Source organism: Pseudophryne corroboree, chromosome 1 (assembly GCF_028390025.1).
Source record: "Pseudophryne corroboree isolate aPseCor3 chromosome 1, aPseCor3.hap2, whole genome shotgun sequence".
Lineage (NCBI taxonomy): Eukaryota > Metazoa > Chordata > Amphibia > Anura > Myobatrachidae > Pseudophryne > Pseudophryne corroboree.
In genome coordinates, this window is record NC_086444.1 from 909,485,438 (window position 1) to 909,508,588 (window position 23,151).

The 23,151-nt window shown below is 45.2% G+C and overlaps 1 protein-coding gene across 5 annotated transcripts in view; it reads left to right on the plus strand.

Moving 5' to 3' along the window:
* Nucleotides 1–23,151, plus strand: part of AFG2A (AFG2 AAA ATPase homolog A) — a 963,796-nt gene that overhangs the window by 533,043 nt on the left and 407,602 nt on the right. The gene's annotated exons all lie outside the window — the stretch shown is intronic.

Here is a 23,151-nt window from a genome sequence, read left to right on the forward strand (position 1 = left end):
CACCTTTTGTAGAAGTCAGGAGAATAATAGACAGTCTCTGCTGGATTTATCCCTGAATGAGCAAGATAAATTTGTCATATTTTATAAAGACTCTGCATATACTGTATATCCTTATAGACAGGGCATTATGCCGCAGGATAGAGTAGAAAGTCTTTCAAGGCAAGTGCAAATAGTTGTCATCCACCCTCACCAGGTTAAATTTACTTGAATGCAAGACTGACATCAACAAATCAAAATTTAAAGAAGAGCATGTTTTGCACATAACAACCAGTACACATTAAGAACATTTTACACATAAAAACCAACATAACAACCAGTACACATTAAGAACATTTTACACATAAAAACCAACATAACAACCAGTACACATTAAGAACATTTTACACATAAAAACCAACATAACAACCAGTACACATTAAGAACATTTTACACATAAAAACCAACATAACAACCAGTACACATTAAGAACATTTTACACATAAAAACCAACATAACAACCAGTACACATTAGGAACATTTTACACATAAAAACCAATACAAAAGTAGGAAAGGGGTTGTTGTCACGGGTAAAGGGGACGTGGCCACGCCCCCTTTCCTATACTTTAAATGGAAATTTGGTGAGTCAAAAATTGGTACAAAGCCCTTTTTGGCGAGTACAGACCATAAAAAAAAAGGTAATGTATCTGCCAAAAAGTTACAGTTGGAGGGTATGGTTTTGTATTTGTCTCATTTGTTTATTAGCTACATCTTAAAATATACTGTATGTGCAGCAGAGTATACATGCAGATATACAGAAGTTCAAAGCCAAATTGTAATACAGCAGTATAGGTTAAAGATAACACCCTGGATATAGACAGTTGTGGATTGGGAAAAGGAAGTGTAAAAAGGTAGTGTGTGCAGATTATGAATTATGTGTTATATAAACAGTGGTGGTACCATACCATTGTTCCCACTGAATGAGCTGAACAAGTACAGTAATACAATGATGAAAACAATTTATTAGTATAGTACATAAAATAGAAAATGTCACATTTGGTACTTTTATTATATTTTTATTATGTCGGATTCAGTAGTAACAAATCTGACTTTACAAAAATATGGTCTGTTTTACTGTATGTATAGTGTTTTGCTATATTAAATGACCTGCCAAAATAAAGAGTGATTCAATAAAATAAATAGGTTCTGAGTTCGAAGAATGTGTCTTTCTGAATGTGCATCCATAGTATCGGAATAGGTTGGTGTAAGCAAGGTCAAGATGAAATAAAGCATGTCCTGACTGTTTAAGCGAGACCCCGTGTCACTCAGAACACCCTTTTCTGCTTCTTTACCTATTTTCAGGTGACATATTCGTCTATGATTTTGGTTGCTTGAATATGTTCACTTAGTACTCTTATACCCCTTTCAGACCTACTTTAAAAATCCCAGCTTTTTGTGCATGAACGTGCATCAAGCTGGGATTTCTGTATGTCTGAAAGGTTCCCGGGTTGACTTTCGACCCAGTAAACAACCCAGGTTAAGTGTGAATGGTGCAACCCAGGATTTTACTCCTGCGTTGCACTTAGTAGCCTCTTATAGACTGTTGGGGGGGCTGCCTAGAGGGTGTTACCGGGAGAAGCATCTGGTGTTAGAAGGGGTGTGTGATTACTTGAGTGTGACATGGATGTGTGTGTATGACAGCAGCTTGGCAGCCCTGGCTTGTAGAATGAGGAAAAATTAAAACAGTGCTATAAGCTGGATATGGTACAAAAGATTTTATATTTATTCATAAGATGGTACACTTTAAAAAGATTAATGTTGCAATGGAGAAGTGGTAATTAATAAATAAAATAAAAGCAAATAACATAAAATGGAAGGGCACACATTAGCACTGCAATTAAATGCTAAAAATATATGAGCTGGGATTTATGTGTAGGATTTGTCCATGGAGACTCAGATAAGTATGACTACTGGGTGCCTCAATAACAATATATATATATATATATATATATATATATATATATATATATATATATATATATATATATATATATATATATATATATATATATAAAAGCAGTGTAGGGTGAAGAGATCAAATAAGCATCCCTTAAATAGATGTTTAAATCCGTTGCCTCCATCTTCATCCAATATTACATGGATTTAGTGTGAATCAGCATATGAGGAGAGAAAGATAAAATAGCAATATGTGTAGTAACGTCAATTTAATACACACAGCACATACATGTTAAAATAACATAAAAATCACATAAATACATCGCAGGAAAGGACTCTCCCTTATCCTGCTGAAATGGGTATACATAGTGAACTGGTGGTAATCAGTTCTCAAAACAAGCTCTTTTGTTTTTAATCACCAAGTCTCCCGGGTAGACGAACTGGGATCTCTTCCTGGCAGCTGATAGGTAATTCAAATTCACCTCAGCAGGATCGTGGTCTGGGGGTCTCCCCCTCCACAGCCAACACATTTCAACCCGTTTTTTAGGTCTTTTTCAAGGCAGAAATATTTCTAACTACATTGGTAAGTATTTAAACCTCCTTTGTCCAGTCAGATGAGCCACATTAAACAATACAGAGCTGGAGTCCCAAATGCGCTGCCGCCTGCCGTAACCCGGGCAGCGTGGGAGCCAATCACCATCATGGTGACACACAGCATCCCCACTACCTCACTTCCAGGTGCTTATAGCGGCGAGCAGCGCCGCATCACAGGTCTCCCAGTGCGCATAAGATGATCCCAGGTCCTCCGTCCTGTCACTTCCGGCAGGTTGCCATGGTAACATATCCACAGTTATTCAGCAGTACTCTATCCTATTCCCGCAACGTCACTTCTGGAAAGTTGCTACAGACACGCAGATACATAATCAAACCCGTACTTCCAATAAGATAAAGTCTTAAGGCCAGTACTCACCGGCAGATGTGGGGAGAGATGTGTGCTGAGTGAACCGCTCAGCACAGCGCGATGTGTGCTGAGCGTGAGGGGGGAGACGGGGGGGCGCTTATTTCACCCAGCGGGTGAAGTGAGCGACCTGCTAGATTGAGCCTGCATGCAGGCCAATCTAGCAGCAGCGATAGCGATGCGCGGGGCTGCACATCGCTATCGCTGTGAGGGGTACACACGGAGGGATCGCTGCTTAAAATCTAAGCAATCTAGTCAGATTGCTTTGTTTTTAAGCAGCGATCGCTCCGTGAGTACCCCCCTTTACTGTATATACATTAGTTAATAACAGACAACGGTCCAATTGTCCTCATATTGCTGTGCAGAAAAACATATATAAACATCCATGTAAAGAGTCCACATGTGGTAGTGATCACCGCTTTTTTGAAGCCAAATCCCTGATAGACATACTAGACATAAAATCAATTAAAACTGAACCCTCATGAATAAAAAAACATATTAGCATCAAGGACAACTATATCTACAACAACCACTTTAACTCAAAATCATTGTTGAGTCTGTGTGGTTGCAGTGTGTTACACTCATAAATACATTGAATCTCACTCTTAGCAGGAGCAGAGGCAATATCCCTCTGACGGTTATTGCACTTAACTAATTTTATTCCTGCAAACCTAATTATACCTGTAGTAGAACAGTTGTGATGGATTTTGAAGTGATTAGGCAGGGCGTGGGTTTCTAAACCCTTCTTTATATTTCTACAGTGTTCGCTTAACCGAACTTTTAAAGATCTACTTGTGCGGCCAATATAAAAGAGGTTACATGTACACACTATACAGTATATAACATTTTTAGCGATGCATGTGATAAAATCTGTTATTTTTACTGTTTTCCCATTGATGTAAATTGTATCCAGCCTTTTTATTCCATCACTTCACCTCACGGCACCCGATACAGGTGCCGCAATGGTGAAAGCCTTTAGTGAGTGATTTCTTTTGTGAAACGGTGGGTGAATTAGGGGATATGGAACTAACAGGAGCAACACCCTTTAAACCAAAATCTGTTTTCTTTCCGGCCCATGTTAAGGGCAATTTTTTAGACACCTTTTGTGAAGTGGTTCAGGATGAACTAAGAAATATAAAGCCTACCGGAATTAAATACAATCTGACTAATAAAGGGCGGCACTCAGAGCCGGATTAAGGGGGGGGGGGGGGGGAGGGGCCCGAGGGGTAAGTACCCCGGGCTCCCCTTTCCAAAAGGGCCCCCTGTCACACCACAGATCGGACCTCTCTTCTGATCCGATCTGTGGTGCTGTGGTCTCCGGCTCCCGTCCCCACTGCAGCAGCGGCCACACAGACAGTACAGCTGACGCTCAGCTGTCCAATAATGTATGAATGAAGCAGCCTGCGTGCCCAGCCAATGACTGAGCGGCAGGCTGCTTCATCCATACATTACTGGACAGCTGAGCCGTCGCTCAGCTCAGCTGTACTGTCTGTGTGGCCGCTGCTGCAGTGGAGACCGTAGTGAAGGGCAGGAGCAGCGGTGCAAGTGGGTGGGTACTCACGGGTACGCCGTACCCTGTACCCACTGTCGCCGGGCTGCCGCTCCCTCCGCTGCAGCTCACCTACTGCTCCTGCGGCTGTACTGTAGCGCTGCCGCCGCTGGGGTGTGGGATTAGTGCTGCTGGGCACCACTCCATAGATCACCTGCTGCTCTTGCGGCTGTACTCTAGCACTACCGCCACGTGGGGAACAGTGCCGCCGGCCTGCGCCCGGCACTGCTCCAAAGATCATCTTCTGCTCCTGTAGTGCGGTCACCGCGGGGGGAACAGTGACGCCGGCCTGCGCCCGCCACCGCTCCACAGACCCTGCCCAGCCAGTGTCCGCGATCAGCTACTGCTGCCGCCGCTTGCACAAACAGACAGTTATCCGGGAGGGGACTTCCTACGCAGCAGGACAGCAGCGCGGTTCATGTAGGGGCAGTCAGCGGTGGAAGGGGACACAAACAACAATTGCCATGGTGTGCTCGTGGTTGTTCCTGTCTAGATAGGGGGCAACATAGGCTATTAAGCCGATATCACAGTATTGACTATTATATATGAGGACATGTGTACCTGGACTGGGGGCATATCTAGCACTGCAGGGACATGTGTATCTGGCACTGGGGTCATTTCTGTATCTGGCACGGAGGCATCTCTATCTGGCACTGGGGGCATATCTGGCACTGGGAGAATATCTGGCACTGTGGGACATGTGTATCTGGCACTGGGGGCATATATGTATCTGGCACTGGGGGCATATATGTATCTGGCACTGTGGGGGCATTTCTGTATCTGGCACTGGGGGGCAATGTATATCTGACAACGTGGGGGCATTTGTGTATCTGGCACTGTGGGGCAATGTGTATCTGGCACTGTGGGGCAATATGTATCTGGCACTGTGGGGCAATGTGTATCTGGAACTGTGGGACAATGTGTATCTGGCACTGTGGGGCATTGTGTATCTGGCACTGTGGGGCATTGTGTATCTGGCACTGTGAGGCAATTTATATCTGGCACTCTGGGGGTATTTGTGTATCTGGCACTGTGATGCAATGTGTATCTGGAACTCTGGGGGCATTTGTGTATCTGGCACAGTGAGGCAATGTGTATCTGGCACTCTGGGGGCATTTGTGTATCTGGCACAGTGAGGCAATGTGTATCTGGCACTGGTGCAATGTGTATCTGGCACTGTGAGGCAATATATACCTGGCACTCTGGGGGCATTTGTGTATCTGGCACAGTGAGGCAATGTGTATCTGGCACTCTGGGGGCATTTGTGTATCTGGCACAGTGAGGCAATGTGTATCTGGCACTATTGGGGTCATATGTGTATCTACCATCCTCCCCCAATATGTGTATCACACCCCCATTTTCATTGGTGACGCCCCATGTGACATTTGGCCATACCCATTGTTTGGGTGCGTGCGTCTTCGGAGTGCGCACACAGTACCTATAAGACAGTTTTTCTACTTGCACCACTGAGCAGGAGGTCAGCGTGTGCTGCTTGGGGAGGCAAGTTTTACTAAGCTGCCACATATATATATATATATATATATATATATATTCATCTGCCTTCTCTTTATTAGGGGCCCCACTGTCTTAAGTGCACCGGGCCCCCCATGGTCTTAATCCGGCTCTGGCGGCACTTAAGGATTTGGAATAAAATTCAGTACTGATGATTATGCCAGCAGATAGGAAATCATCTAAGGGACCAAACCACTTATTTGAAACTTAGGTAAGATCCAACGAGTGAAATTGTTACGAATCTACAGGATCTTTTAGAAAAGTACAGTAGATTAGGAGTACTGGAACAGAGAGAAGTGAAATTCCTCTCGAACCAGAAACCAGCCTTACCAACACTATATATGTTACCAACAGTCCACAAGAACGCCACACACCCGCTCGGTAGACCTATAGTTTCTGGCATTGATTCAGCGACAGCGAATCTGTCGGAATACATAGATTATTTTTTACAAATAAAAAATTCTTAGAATTTGTATAATTATATATATATAGTGTATAATTCTTCGCATACAAAGGACCTCTTAAACTTCCTCACCACAGTCCCGTGGGAGGAGGGTTTATTATTGGTCACAGCAGATGTGAAGTTGTTATATTCAATTATCAATCATAAGGCAGGTATTCATGCCATTTCCTTATATTTGAATAATAGCTCCTTAGAGAAAGAACGTCAGAATCTTATTATAGATGGTATATGCTTTATCCTGAACAATAATTATTTCATAGTAGATGGGGATTTTTATGTTCAGAAGGTAGGAACAGCGATGGGCACCAGGTTTGCTACTAGTTACGCTAACATCTTTATGGGACAGTGGAAATTTTACCACGTCTATAATGGTAACCCCTTTGGAGCGAACCTAGTGTCCTGGAAACTATACATCAATGACATACTCTCTATATGGAGAGGAAATAAAGAGGAATTGGATCTTTTCTGTTCTTAACGATAGCAACTTAAATATAGAGTTTACATGTAATATTAATGAACAAAAGGTTGATTTTTTAGACATTACTCTATTTGTTGAAAATGGAAAGTTGTGCACTAAGACCTATACAAAAGACACTGATTCTCAGATGTACATAAATATCAACAGTTGCCATCACTCAAATTGATTGAATTCAATCCCACATACTGTAGTCAACTGAAATGGTTAAAAAGAAATTGCACAGAGGACAATGTATACTAACAACAAGCAAGTGATTTATGATGTAAATTCGAAAGAAGTGGATACCATAAAGAAAAAATACAACAGGCACTTGAAAGTCAATAAAACATATAGAAAAGACCTTCTGTCGAATAAAACCCGTGAACAATCAAATAAGAATAAGTTTGAATGGGCCCTTGTGACTGGTTTCAGTAAATCATTAAAAAAAACTGGTGGAACTTAAAGAAAGATCCTGTTTTGGGGAATTCCATCCCAGAGCACCCAGTCTTTATATACAAAAATGCTACCAATCTAAAAGACTCTCTGGTTAGGAGTTATCTCCCACCGAAGAAAAGAGAAGGGAGGGTCCTGTATTGGGTGCCGTGAGGTGAAGAGTGATGGAACAAAGAGGCTGGATACAATTTACATCAATGGGAAAACAGTAAAAATAACAGATTTTATCACATGCAAATGTTAAATACTGTATAGAGTGTACATGTAACCTATTTTATATTGGCCGCATGAGTACGTTTAAGCAAACACTGTAGAAATATAAAGAAGGGTTTAGAAAACCACGCCCTGCCTAATCACTTCAGAATCCATCACAACTGTTCTACTACAGGTATAATCAGGTTCGCAGAAATAAAATTAGTTAAGTGCAATAACCGTCAGAGGGATATTGCCTCTGCTCTTGCTAAGAGTGAGATGCAGTGTATTTATGAGTGTAACACACTGCAACCACTCAGACACAATAGTGAGGACATTTGGACCGTTGTCTGTTATTAAGTAATGCTTATAAGACTTTATCTTATTGGAAGTACGGGTTTGATTATGTATCTGCGTGTCTATAGCAACTTTCCGGAAGTGACGTTGCGGGAATAGGATAGAGTACTGCTGAATAACTGTGGATGTTACCATGGCAACCTGCCGGAAGTGATGGGACCGAGGACCTGGGATCATCTTATGAGCACTGGGAGACCTGTGATGCGGCGCTGCTCGCCGCTACAAGCACTCAGAAGTGAGGTAGTGGGGAAGCTGTGTGTCACCATGATGGTGATTGGCTCCCACGCTGCCCGGGTTACCGGGAAGGCGGAACGGCGCACTTGAAACTACAGCTGTGCATTGTTTAATATGGCTCACCTATTTGGACAGTGGAGGCTTAAATACTTACCAATGTAGTTAGAATTATTTCTGCCTTGAAAAAGACCTAAGAAACGGGTCAAAATGCATTGGCTGTGGAGGAGAGGACCCCCAGACCACAATCCTGCTGAGGTGAATTGAATTACCTAACAGCTGCCAGGAAGAGATCCCAGTTCGTCTACCAGGGAGATTTGGTGATTGTAAACAAAAGAGCTTGTTTTGAGAACTGATTACCACCAATTCTCTAGCCTTCTGGTAATTGTTTTGTATACCCATTTCAGCAGGATAAGGGGGATTCCTTTCCTGTGATGTTTTTATGTGATTTTTATGTTATGTTAACATGTATGTGCTGTGTGTATTAAATTGACGTTACTACACATATTGCTATTTTATCTTTCTCTCCTCATATGCTGGTTCATGCTAAATCCATGTAATATTGGATGAAGATGGAGGCAACGGATTTAAACATCTATTTAAGGGATGCTTATTTGGTCTCTTCGCCCTACACTGCTCAAGGGATGTATATTTGACTCTTTCAGTGTGTACTGTTTATTATACTGTTATTGAGGCGCCCAGTGGTCATACTTATCAGATACTTTATTTCCGCAAATTCTTCTTAAGGTGTTTTGTGGAGACACCTTCAGGATATTCTGTACCACAGGGCTGCCCATTTGTGTTGTTTTGCGCAGTTTCCAGGTAACCATAAACCCAGATATACATGTCCATGGAGACTGGCCACAGTCCTGGGGAGGAAGTATGCGAGAATGGTAATTACCAGCTTGGTGGTTAGATGCATGACCTCTTGCAGCTTGTTTTGGACCCAGAAAAAGTTCTATTGAAAGCTGCGGTCTGTTCCTCTGTTATAAATAGCAGTGATGATCCCACTGGTGGACTTCTAGGCTTGTCTCCAGGTATAATCCAAACTGCAATAGTACCCATCTCCTTTACTGACGCGTTTCACTGTGAGGCACAGCTTTTTCAAGGTGATTATGCTTGGTGCCAAGATGCCCTTTATATAGAAGTGTTACCTGTCCATAAGTTGCAGGTGCTACTTATTGCACAGTCATAATAAATATTCTAAACATTAAACACAGAACCAAATCCAGTTTAGTAATTTAATGATAGACACAGAATGTGAGTGTTAATTTTAAATAGATATTTAAAATGAATACTCACATTCTGTGTCTATCATTAAATGACTAAGCTGGATTTGTTTCTGTTTTTAATGTTTATAATATTTATATATTATGAATGTGCAATTAGTAGCACCTGCAAATTATAGACAGTTAGCACTGCTATATAAAGGGCATCTTGGCACTAGGCTTATTATCGCTGGTTACCTATGACTGTGAAATGAGCAATTTAACAAGGGGTCGGGGATGAACTGCCGGTAGGCGGGATGCCGTTGGTCAGAATTTTCGATCGCAGCATCCTGTTATTTAGAATTCCGACGAGGTCAGGAAGTACGATACTTTTCGGTTGTTATAAGCTGCCTTTTCTCATTAGAACACTGCACATCTGAGTAATGGTTTTGTAAAGGTTTATTTGCTTAAAATAAATTTGTTCCTAAATGCAGTAAACTGTTTTCTCATTGCAAATTACGGAAAAAAAAGTTTTATGGAAAATTGTGAAAGCATATATTACATTTCTTCTGATTATTTCTATTCCCATCGCTCTTTTATTTCCTACCATTGTGAGTTGTTCTCTTGTTAAATGGAATACAGGAACTATTAATACTTTCATTAGTATTTGTTTTTGCAGCACGAAGCATAGTATGGAAACAGTTAGCAAAAGTATAAAGGGATTCAGATCCACTTTAAAGAGCTTTAGCCAGTGAGAAAGACTGTATGGATATATAATTGTCCAAATATATAGATGTACAAGTGGAAATGAGAAGTTTCATAGTAACACCTGTCTGAGTTTATGTTCTTCCATGTTGTTCAGAAAGCAAAGATCTGTAGGTCATAAACCAAAACAATTTGCTTGGATGGGTGATTGGGTTTTTTCGCTTGTGCAGCACTGCTATGGGGAATACATTTGTGCAGTTTGTAAGTAGGGCTAGAGATACTTATCAGCTGCAATGTTTTCAGCCTGTTCGGTTCAGGCTCTGACGTGAAACACCAGCCCTGGACACGCCTGCGTTTTTCTTACCACTCCCTTAAAACGGCTCCTGACGCTGTGTTGCCGCACAGGAACGCCCTCTGCCAGTCAGTCTTTCTTCGGGCAACGACGTATGTGGGCATTATGGCCCTCTCGCGTGCGCAGGAGTGACCCGGTCGCAGCTGTGCGAACGAAAGCACGCTGTGATCAGGTCGGAATGACCCCCATGGTTTTGCCCAACTACTAACAATTTGCTGCTGCGATCAACTCTAAATTACCCCCATGTGCACTGCAGGTGTGGCATATATAACATGTGCAGAGAGAGTTAGATTTGGGTGGATTATTTTGTTTCTGTGCAGGGTAAATACTGGCTGCTTTATTTTTACACTGTAATTTAGATTTCAGTTTGAACACACCACACACAAATCTTACTCTCTCTGCACATGTCATATCTGCCTCCCCTGCACTGCACATGGTTTTGCCCAACTGCTAACTGTCACACGCCAGGGGCAGCGGCTGCCGCGCTTACCCCTACGTGTCTGCTGGTCGTTCCGGCGGCTCTCGCCTCCGGCGGTCCTCGGGTCCCGGCGTCTGGCTGGCGCGGCTCCCGGCGGTTCCCCGGAGCGTGGGCGCCGTCGTGACGTCCGACGTCACGGGGTGGAAAGCGGCTGATGTCACCTACCCGCTCCACCAATCGCGAAAAGGCGGGGAATTCAAAACCAGACGCCGGGCAAAGCCCCGGCGCCTGAGTATCGTCTTTCCTCTAAGGTGGATGCCAATGCTCCTGTTCACCGTGTGTCTCCCAGCGGCTGTACTCCAGTGCTTCCAGCGTTTCAGGGTGTCTTTCGGCAGCCGAGTTTCCATAGTACCCAGCAACCAGAGTGTTTCTTTGCAGTGCAGTCAACAGTGTCTTTCACCATCGCTCACAAGTTCTTCATTCAACAGTGTCTTTAAACATCGCTCACAAGTTCTTCATTTAACAGTGTCTTTAAACATCGTTCACAAGTTCTTCATTTAACAGTGTCTTTAAACATCGTTCACAAGTTCTTCATTTAACAGTGTCTTTAAACATCGCTCACAAGTTCTTCATTTAACAGTGTCTTTAAACATCGCTCACAAATTCTTCAGTGTCTTTCACCATCGCTCACAAGTTCTTCATTTAACAGCATCTTTAAACATCGCTCACAAGTTCTTCAATCATCAAGTGTCTTTTACCATCGCTCTCAAGTTCTTCATTTGTTAGTGTCTTTTCACCATCATTCACAAGTTCTCCATTCGTCAGTGTCTCTCAACATCGCTCACAGGTTCTTCATTTGTGTCTGTAGACATTGCTCACTAACTCTTCAGCAACCTTGGACATTGCCCACAACTTCACTTCTGTTTATGTGTCGCTGTATTGCTCCCTTCCCATAATAAAGTCCTTCAGCATTTTACACCAAATCTAACTGTCAGAGGCCTGTATGAGGAAAACCTATATCCGGCCATCTCTGCTCCGACCCAGCTGTGGTTCCTCTTCCCGATCATCGGAAGAACCCCCGAGTTCACAACACCCCCAACCCAGGTTAGTGACAGTATACTCAGGCCACATGGACCCGGGGGATCGGAACCCTGAGGCAAGTGCCATCCAGGACCTGGTTTCCCGAGTTCAGAGTCAGGAGGCGGCACAGAGCCAGGTGATGCAGTATCTCCAGGAATTATCCGGCCGGCTGGATCAAATTCAGGCTTCCCTGGCTTCAGTAGTTCTGGCTCCAGCTCCAGTACCCGCTCCAGTAGTTGTCCCTGGTAACGTTCAATCTTTGCCCGGAACCAGGTCACGCCTCCAGCTCCCCACTCCCTCTCGTTATAATGGGAATCCGAAGAATTGCCGTGGTTTTCTCAACCAGTGCGAGGTACATTTTGAACTTCTCTCACACAACTTCCCCACGGATCGGTCCAAGGTGCATTATTTCCTTGCTTGAGGGTTCAGCGTTGGATTGGGTATTTCCGTTATGGGAGCGATCTGATCCTTTGGTTTCCAGTTACACCAATTTCATCACGTCTTTCCGAAGGATCTTTGATGAGCCCGGCAGAACGACCGCTGCTTCTTCAGATTTGCTCCGAGTCCGACAAGGCTCCCGTTCAGTGGGACAGTATGTGATTCATTTTCATACCATAGCCTCTGAACTGCACTGGAATAATGATGCTCTCCGGGCCGCTTTTTGGAACGGGCTGTCCGATCGTCTTAAGGATGAACTGATCACTAGGGATTTGCCAGATTCTTTAGAACAGTTGATCTCACTCTGTGTGAAGGTGGATCTTCGCATGCAGGAACGAGGTGGCGAGCGTAGTCGGTCAGATCGATCCAGATTCCGGTCTCTCCCAGCTAAGCAAACGGTTACCCCAAGTACAGACGAACCCATGCAAATCAATCGATCTCGGCTCTCCCCGGAAGAACGACAGCGACGTCGTGAGGGTAGACTCTGTCTCTACTGTGGAGCCGCGGATCATTTCCTCAAATTCTGCAAGTCCCGTCCGGGAAACGGGCAGTCCTAGCTGGTTCCGGAGGAGTCGAGTTAGGGGTTACATCTAAATCTTCTCCGACAGTGGACTGTTTACTCTCTCCGTGTCTCTGTTTTCTGAGTCTATAGCCAAACCTGTTAAGGCTCTGCTGGATTCTGGGGCTGCTGGGAATTTCGTTTCCCTTTCTTGTGTCCAGAATCTGGGCTTACAGTTACAGTCTGTAGAACGACCTATTACTTTGACTGCCATCAATGGTACCCAAATTTTTGATGGTCTTATTTCAAGTCGCACAGTGCCGATCAAGCTGCAGGTAGGAGCTCTGCATCAAGAGTATCTGGAGTTTCTAGTGATTCGGGAGATGCCCCACGATCTGGTTCTTGGTCTTCCTTGGCTTAAAACTCACAACCCTCATGTCGACTGGAAGTCGTCACAAATAATGTCCTGGAGTTCATTTTGTCATTCTAATTGTCTCACCCCTGTCTATCCGCTTCGTGCATCTTCCAAGTCGGATGAGGAGCTCATTCCAGAGGCCTATCGGGATTTCACAGACGTGTTTTCGGAGCAGGCAGCCGATCAGTTGCCACCCCATAGACCCTGGGACTGTCCAATTGAGCTCATCCCAGGGAAAATGCCACCCAGGGGACGCACTCATCGCTTATCTTTACCCGAGACCCAAGCTATGTCTGACTATATCAAGTCTAATCTGCTGAAAGGATTCATCCGCCCTTCTACCTCCCCGGCGGGTGCAGGCTTCTTTTTTGTGAAGAAGAAGGACGGAGGCTTGAGACCATGTCTCGACTATCGTGGTCTCAATGATATTACCATGAAGAACAGATATCCTTTGCCGCTCATCACGGAGCTATTTGATAGGGTTCGAGGAGCCCATGTCTTCACCAAGCTCGACTTAAGGGGAGCCTATAATTTGATACGTATCCGACAGGGGGACGAATGGAAGACGGCCTTCAATACCAGGGACGGGCATTATGAATATCTGGTAATGCCCTTTGGCCTCAGCAATGCCCCTGCCGTCTTCCAGGGATTTGTGAATGAAATCTTCCGAGATATGTTATACCTAAGTGTAGTGGAATACTTGGATGACATTCTGATATTTTCTAAGAATCTCACTGAGCACCGAGTACAGGTCAGGGAGGCACTTCTTCATCTACGAAGGAATCATCTCTACGGCAAGATTTCCAAATGTACCTTTGAGGTCCCTTCAATTTCATTCCTCGGTTATGTCGTCTCAGGTACGGAGCTACGCATGGATCCGGTAAAACTTACTGCCATTCGGGACTGGACTCAGCCTCTTTCCTTGAAAGCGGAACAAAGATTTCTGGGTTTTGCAAACTACTACCGGAAATTCATAAAGGGATTCTCTACCATTGTGGCCCCTATTACTGCCCTAACCAAGAAGGGGTCTGACCCAAGTCACTTGTCTTCCGAAGCTGTGGCAGCGTTCGCTCAGTTAAAAGCAGCCTTTATGTCCGCTCCGGTACTCCAGCAACCAAATTTTTCTAAACCATTCTTCTGGGAGGTCGACGCTTCTTCAGTAGGCATCGGTGCCGTGCTTTCACAGTACTCCTCTGACGGGAAGTTACATCCATGTTGTTTCCATTCTCGCAAGTTCTCTCCTGCTGAACGAAACTACACCATTGGAGATCAGGAACTTTTGGCAATAAAATCTGCCCTGGAAGAATGGAGATACCTAGTGGAAGGTGCTAAATACCTAATACGATTTACACTGATCATAAGAACTTGCTGTACCTCAAGACGGCCCAGTGCCTGAATCCCTGTCAAGCTAGATGGGCGCACTTCTTCACTCGATTCTCGTTCGTTATTAAGTACCGGGCCGGGACTTTCAACACTAAGGCTGATGCTCTGTCTCGTTCCTTAACGGCTTCGGATGAGGAGAATTCTGTTGAAAAGGCTTTGATTCTCAGTCCAGTTTCTATTTCGGCAGCTCCCACCGCTCTGGGTCCTCCTCCTGGGAGAATGTCTGTACCAGCTAAATTTCGACCAAGGTTGCTGCAGTGGGCTCATGTCTCCCAAGTTCACTGGTCATCCTGGAGTTCAAAAAATGTGGGAGTTTCTACAAAGGTCATACTGGTGGGACACTATGAAGAAGGATATACGAGATTATGTCAATTCTTGTCCACAATGTGCTCAGCACAAAATTCTTCGACTACCTCCAGCGGGGTTGCTTCATCCACTGTCCATTCCTAAAAAGCCTTGGACCCATATTTCTATGGACTTCGTCACCGATTTGCCCCTCTCCAAGGGTCACAATACTGTCTGGGTGATTGTTGACCGCTTTTCCAAGATGGCACATTTTGTTCCTTTGACCGGGCTACCGTCGGCTCCCAAATTGGCGTTATTATTTATCCGAGAACACTTCCGCTTACACGGGTTACCTCAGGAAATAGTCTCTGATCAGGGAGTGCAGTTTACTGCAAAATTCTGGAGGGCCCTCTGTTCGGTCTTACAAATAAAGCTCAAGTTTTCATCTGCCTACTACCCTCAAACCAGTGGGCAAACTGAACGCGTCAATCAAGATTTAGAGACTTTTCTCTGCGTTTATCTCTCTCCTTCGCAGGATGATTGGGTGGAACTGTTGCCCTGGGCCGAATTTGCCCATAATCATCTGTACCACTCTTCCACTGGCGAGTCCCCATTCTTCATTAATTATGGATTCCATCCACAAGTTCCAGAACTACCCGTCTGTCCCCCGGAAGATGTTCCTGCTGCAGCCTCTACTCTCCGGCACTTCAGTCAAATCTGGAGTAGGATTCACGCTAACCTCAAGAAAATCTCCGGTTGCTACAAATTCTTTGCGGATAGGAAGTGACGGGCAGCTCCTCAATACAAAGTTGGTGACAGGGTATGGCTCTCTACCCGCAATCTCCGTTTAAGAGTGCCCGCTATGAAGTTTGCTCCGAGGTTTATTGGTCCATACCCAGTGTTGCAAGTCTTGAACCCGGTTGTCTGCAAATTGAGATTGCCTTCCCACTTTCGGGTACCAAACTCCTTCCATGTCTCTCTCCTTCGTCCCCTTATTTTGAATCTGTTCCATTCAGAACCCCCTAGGCCAACCTCTGTAGAGACTGAAGCTGGAACGGAATTTGAAATCAAAGCTATTCTTGACTCTCGTTATCTTCACAAGAATCTACAGTATTTGGTAGAATGGAAAGGTTATGGTCCTGAGGAGAGGAGCTGGGTCAAAGCTACTGAGGTGACGGCCCCCCGACTGGTGCAGATCTTTAATTCCAGACATCCAACTAAGCCCGGGAAGTGTCCAGGGGCCACTCCTGGAGGAGGGGGTATTGTCACACGCCTGGGGCAGCGGCCGCCGCGCTTACCCCTACGTGTCTGCTGGTCGTTCCGGCGGCACTCACCTCCGGCGGTCCTCTGGTCCCGACGTCTGGCTGGCGCGGCTCCCGGCGGTTCCCCGGAGCGTGGGCGCCGTCATGACGTCCGACGTCACGGGGTGGAAAGCGGCTGACGTCACCTACCATCGCTCACAAGTTCTTCATTCAACAGTGTCTTTCACCATCGCTCACAAGTTCTTCATTCAACAGTGTCTTTAAATATCGCTCACAAGTTCTTCATTTAACAGTGTCTTTAAACATCATTCACAAATTCTTCAGTGTCTTTCACCATCGCTCACAAGTTCTTCATTCAACAGTGTCTTTAAACATCACTCACAAGTTCTTCATTTAACAGTGTCTTTAAACATCGCTCACAAGGTCTTCATTTAACAGTGTCTTTAAACATCGCTCACAAGTTCTTCATTTAACAGTGTCTTTAAACATCGCTCACAAATTCTTCAGTGTCTTTCACCATCGCTCACAAGTTCTTCATTCAACAGTGTCTTTAAACATCGCTCACAAATTCTTCATTTAACAGTGTCTTTAAACATCGCTCACAAGTTCTTCAATCATCAAGTGTCTTTTACCATCGCTCTCAAGTTCTTCATTTGTTAGTGTCTTTTCACCATCATTCACAAGTTCTCCATTCGTCAGTGTCTCTCAACATCGCTCACAGGTTCTTCATTTGTGTCTGTAGACATTGCTCACTAACTCTTCAGCAACCTTGGACATTGCCTACAACTTCACTTCTGTTTATGTGTCGCTGTATTGCTCCCTTCCCATAATAAAGTCCTTCAGCATTTTACACCAAATCTAACTGTCAGAGGCCTGTATGAGGAAAACCTATATCCGGCCATCTCTGCTCTGACCCAGCTGTGGTTCCTCTTTCCTATCATCGGAAGAACCCCCGAGTTCACAACACCCCCAACCCAGGTCAGTGACACTAATAAGTTTGCTGCTGCGATCAACTCTGAATTAGGCCCATTGACCTTAACTTTGCATCAGTATTGTATCCAGAGATATGTCCCATTAGTAATTTGCTCAATTGAACTGTTGGAATCAAGTGGAATATATATGCCAGTGGTTCCCAAAGTTTTTTTAATCATGGCACCCTAGAGTATCAGAATTTTTTCAAGGCACCCTTAGGCCAAAAGTTTCTTTGAGAATTTTACAAAACAGTAAGTAAATTATGTATATATGTCATCCTTAGCTTCTTTAGTGTGTTTGCGTGACTATATTTGCTTCTGTTTGTCCTCATATTTTATAATTGGCAGTCACCAGCACTGGTTTTGTCCACGACTAATACAAACTATTTTTGGTCATTTGACCAAAAATAGTTTGTATTGGTCTTGGGCCACCAATCCAAGGCACCCCTTCTAGTGTCCTGAGGCACCCCAGGGAGCCTAGGCACACAGTTTGGGAACCACTGATATATGCTGTAACTAAGTCTGTAGGTCCCTGCCACTCCAGACCGAAGACATATAACAAATGATACAAATACAAGTGCTGGCAGCAAATGATAATAAATAGAGCCCTGAGGGGGGTTCTGTCAAAGCTCGAAAAGAGATAAAATTATGAGAGATAAAGCACCAACCAGTCCACTCCTAACTGTCATTTTTCAAACACAGCCTATAAAATGTAAGACTTGAAGCAGATTGGCTGGTACTTTATCTCTCACAATTTTATCTCTTTTGAGCTTTGATAGAACCCCCCTCTGGGTTCTATTTATTATCATTTGCTGCCAGCACTTGAAAATAAAGATTCCTTATTGCCCCAATTAGCTGCAGTAAGGAATTTTTATTCTCCCAGATGTACCATTGGTAAGTCGCTGAGACATCGGCAAATGTGCAAGCCTGAGCCACCGGAGAAGCACCACCTTCTATTTTGGCTGCGGGTGCCAGGCATGAATTTACGCTACTGCTAATATGTTAATGCAGCAGGTGGCATCCTGACTCTTGCATGCATTACTGATCCAAACTGCATCCTAGGACACAGTATAGGATCATCTCTGACACTCTCAGCTGGCTGCCTGACCTGGTGGATCACTCAAGCCAGCCACCACAGCTGCAACCTAGAGGCCAGGAAATCCCAATCTTCTGACGGAGATCTTGGCCTCTTCCCTCCCCCTGCAACAACGGTGCATCCAACACATGTTTTGGGCAGCAGCCCAATGTCATGGATGAACATACAATACAAAATACCTACATTAAATACACCCAGGACCTCTCCTAAGATGGTTCAAACGGTCTAAGGTGAGGTTCGCAGATGGGATCGTTTGACACATCTCAGGGGACACATCCTCTGTGCAGCTCCATGCCGGGAGGAGGCGCATCCCCTGACCTGCCTGTATGCTGGAAGGGCACTGAGCTGTTGCACGAGTGGAGGAGGAGGAGGTGGGAGGAGCGTTGCGGAGCACACGGGGAGACTGAGACTGCTGACAAGCGCTGCTGGCTATTGTATATAAGCAGTGATGCGTCTGGCAGAGAGGGAGCCGGGCGCAATGCTACGGTTATAAAATGTAGCAGGTAGCGCTGCAGCTGGCAGCAATCCAATCAGGGTGTATATGGATGGTGTGCCTACACCACAAGTGCACTGTGTGCCAAGCACCGTCCACCCACACCTAGTTACGGCCCTGCCTACAAACACCTGACTGATAGGCACCACTTACATACACAGTCACCCATTACTGACAGATACCACTTGCTAACACAAACGCACTGATACAGACACTTACTGACACACACTTACTGACACAAACACACTTACGGACACCTCTTAAAATAGATACCACTTACTGACACAGACACTCCTTACTGACATTACTGGCACATTATTATACATACTTACTGACAGACACACTTTACTGACACATATACTACTTACAGACACACACAAGACACCGCTTAATGTCGGTGCCTGGTCCTTACTGACACACATACTTACTGACACACTCATTTATTATGCATTCACACAGACCCCTCCAAGGTTCACTATCACCCCTCTCCCTACGGCCATCAGCAGGTGAATGTTGCTGCAAACACCCCTATCCTCTTAAACCCCCCCCCCCCCCCCCACGATTCCTGGGTTGATGCCGCTGACTTTAATGCTAAATATCTCAGCTTCTGTGCAGTCCATCGTCTTGCTTTTGCTAAAGAGTCTCCTCTTCACAAAGAGCAGTTTCTCAGGCTCCATATAATATGCATAGTTATCCTATTCTCTCTTACGTCCTAGAGGATACTGGAGTTCCATTTAGTACCATGGGGTATAGACAGGTCCACTTTGTGGGTTAATTGTGCTTTTAACTTTTCGTGTGTGTGTGTGTGTGTGTGTGTGTGTGTGTGTGTGTGTGTGCTGTCACATTTACAATATGTCAGGCAAAGTGTGTTCCTGTTCCCCAGGGAGCTCACTACTACAGTATGTACTCAGTGTAGTGCACCTTCTCAGGGTAGCGGGGCTGAACCAGCGTGGCTGGATTCCATTAAAGGAATGATTTCCAATAGATCTAATAAATTGTCCTGCCATGAGAAAGAGACACAATACTTAAGACAGTCTGTGGATGAGATTATGAATAGAGACTCAGTCCCCAAACAAGCGTCTCAGTCCCCTGCCATTTGTCCACAAAAGCGAACTCTGGCCCATATCCTGCAGTCTGACTCTGACGCTATGGGGTTAGACATGGAGGAGGGGGAGGTGGTTTCAGAAGGGGGGACGCTTCTCTGTTACAGGGAATAGAGGCTCTTATTGAAGCTATCAGAGACGTTCTGCAAATTCCTGATAAAGTGGCAGAGGAGTGTGAGGAATCTTATTTTAATGTAAAAAAGAAATGCTCAGTCACTTTTCCTGTGTCAAAGGAATTCAATATCCTGTTTGAAGAACTGTGGGTTAATCCTGATAAGAAGTTTCAGATCCCTAAAAGGTTAATCTAATTTTTTCCTTTTCCTCCAGAGGATAGGAAAAAATGGGAAAATCCACTGATAGTGGATGCATCAGTATCCAGGCTGTCACGGAAAATAGTGTTGCCTGTCCCTGGTGCAGCCTCCCTGAAAGATACGGCTGATCGCAAGATTGAGACTACACTCAAATCCTTGTACACGGCTGCTGGGGTGGCCCAGAGACGCACTATAGCATGTGCGTGGATTACTAAAGCCATTGCTAGATGGTCAGGTAACCTAATTGAGGGGTTGGATTCCTTATCTAGGAGGGAGATAGTTTTACTCCTGCAACATATACAGGACTCTGCGAACTTTATGGTGGAAGCCATAAAAGAAGTGGGTTTGCTTAATGCACGCACCACAGCAATGGCAGTGTCAGCACGCAGGGGCTTATGGTTATGCCAGTGGACTGCGGACGCGGACTCCAGGAAAGACGTGGAAGGCCTACCCTTCACAGGAGAGGCCTTATTTGGAGACAAACTAGACAAATGGATCTCCAAAGCTACTGCGGGTAAGTCTACATATCTTCCTTCTGCAGCTCCCCCAACTAGGAATACCTACTCAGGACCTACTCTACAGTCCTTTTGGACTCCCAAGTTTAAGAGCAAAGCCACAGTATCTTCTACAGCCAACAGAGGCGCTAGAGGTAAACCACGCAAACCAGCAACTGCCGGTTCTCAGGAACAGAGATCCAGCTCTGCTTCCGCAAAGCCTTCAGCATGACGGTGGACCGCGATGCCTAGAAGACTGGCAGGTGGGAGACCGACTGAAAAATTTCAGTCACATCTGGACAACATCATGCCAGGATCCCTGGGTCATAGATCTTATTTCCCAGGGTTACAGACTGGAGTTTCAGGAACTCTCACTTCACAGTTTTTTTTTAAATCAGGCTTACTAGTTTCACAGGAGGCAAGTATAACCTTACAGGATGCCATTCAAAAACTGGTACAAATGCAGGTCATTGTTCCAGTTCCACCTCATCACCACAACAAGGAGTATTATTCCAACTTGTTTGTAGTACCGAAACTGGACAGTTCAGTAAATCATTGAACCCGTACTTACGAGTGTTCAACTTCAAGATGGAGTCTCTGAGAGCGGTGATCTCAGGTCTGGAAGAGGGGGAATTCCTAGTGTCTCTGGATATCAAGGATGCGTACCTTCACATTCCGATCTGGCCACCTCACCGGGCTTATATACGGTTTGCACTGCAGGACTGTCACTACCAGTTCCAGGCCCTACCTTTTGGTTTCTCCATGGCACCGAGGGTGTTCACCAAGGTGATGGCAGACATGATGTTTCTACTTCGCAAGCAGGGAGTGAACATAATTTCGTGCCTGGACGATCTTCTGATAAAGGCTCCGTCCAGGGAAAGGTTGTTGAACAGCATTGGCCTCACAACCCAACTACTCCTGGATCACGGCTGGATTCTGAATCTTCCGAAACTTCACTTAGAGCCAACTCAGAGGCTCCCATTTATGGGAATGATACTGGACACACACAGTTGCAGAAAGTGTTTCTTCCGTTGGAAAAGGCATTGGTAATACAGTCGATGGTTCGGGATGTCCTGAAGCCAACCCAGATATCAGTGATATTCGGGAAAAATGGTGGCCTCTGACGAGGCTCTTCAGTACGGAAGGTTTCATGCACGACCCTTCCAGCTCGATCTGTCGGACAAATGGTACGGATCACATCTTCACATGCACCAGAGGATCCGTCTGTCACCAGTGGCCAAGATCTCCCTTCTGTGGTGGTTACAGACTTCTCACCTTGAGGGCCGACGGTTCGGGATTCAAAAGCGGATTCTGCTAACCACGGACGCAAGCCTCAGAGGTTGGGGGTTGCAGTTTCAAGGAAGATGGTCAAGTCAGGAAGTCGTCCTTCCAATCAACATTCTGGTACTCAGGGCTATATACAACACCCTTCTGCAGGCCTCACATGTTCTTCAAGATCGGGCCATTCAGGTGCAGTCGGTCAATGTGACAGCAGTGACGTACATAAACCGACAGGGCTCAAACGAAAAGCAGAGCAGCAATGTCCGAGGTGTCAAGAATTCTCCTCCTGGCAGAAAACACGCTGCAGCGTTGTCGGCGGTCTTCATTCCGGGAGTAGACAACCTGCACCCGGGGGAGTGGGGACTTCACCCTGAGGTGTTCAGGTGCTTGACAAGTCGATGGGGATATCCACAGATCGACATGATGGCCTCTCATCTCAACAAGAAGCTTAAGCGGTATTGATCCAGGTCGAGAGACCCACAGGCAGTGGCAGTGGACGCTCTAACGACTCCATGGGTGTATCAGATGTGTACGTGTTTCGTCCACATCCTCTGATCCCAAGAATTCTGAAAAGAATAAAAAGGGGAAAGGTTCAAGCAATTCTCATTGCTCCAGACTGGCCAAGAAGGGCCTGGTACGCGGACCTCCTGGAGATGCTCCTCAAAAATCTGTGGCCTCCACCTCTTTGCGAGGATCTTCTGTAACAGGGCCCGTTCATCTATCAAGACTTACCACGGCTACGTTTGACGGCATGGAAGTTGAATGGCTGATTCTTGCCAGGAGACGCATCCCTGACAAAGTCATCACGACCATGATCCAAGCCAGGAATGGGGTAATGTCTAAACATTACCACCGTATTTGGAAGATACAGATCCCTTGGTGTGAGAGCAGAAAATATTCTGCGGTGGAATTTCATGTAGGACATTTCCTGCTTTTTCTGCAGTCGGGTGTGGATGTGGGCCTACATCAGGGCTCAATAATAGTCCAGATTTTGTCCTTGTCCATTTTCTTTCAGAAACAATTGGCTTCTCTTCCTGAGGTCCAGACGTTCTTGAAAGGTGTTCTGCACATCCAACCTCTCTTTGTGCCTCCTACGGCACCTTGGGATCTCAATTTCGTGCTGCAGTTCCTCCAATTGGACTGGTTTGAACTGTTACAGGAAGTAGATGTTAAATGTCTTACATGGAAGACAGTCAAACTGTTAGCCTTGACTTCAGCGAGACGTGTATTGGAGCTAGGGGTGTTGTTTCACA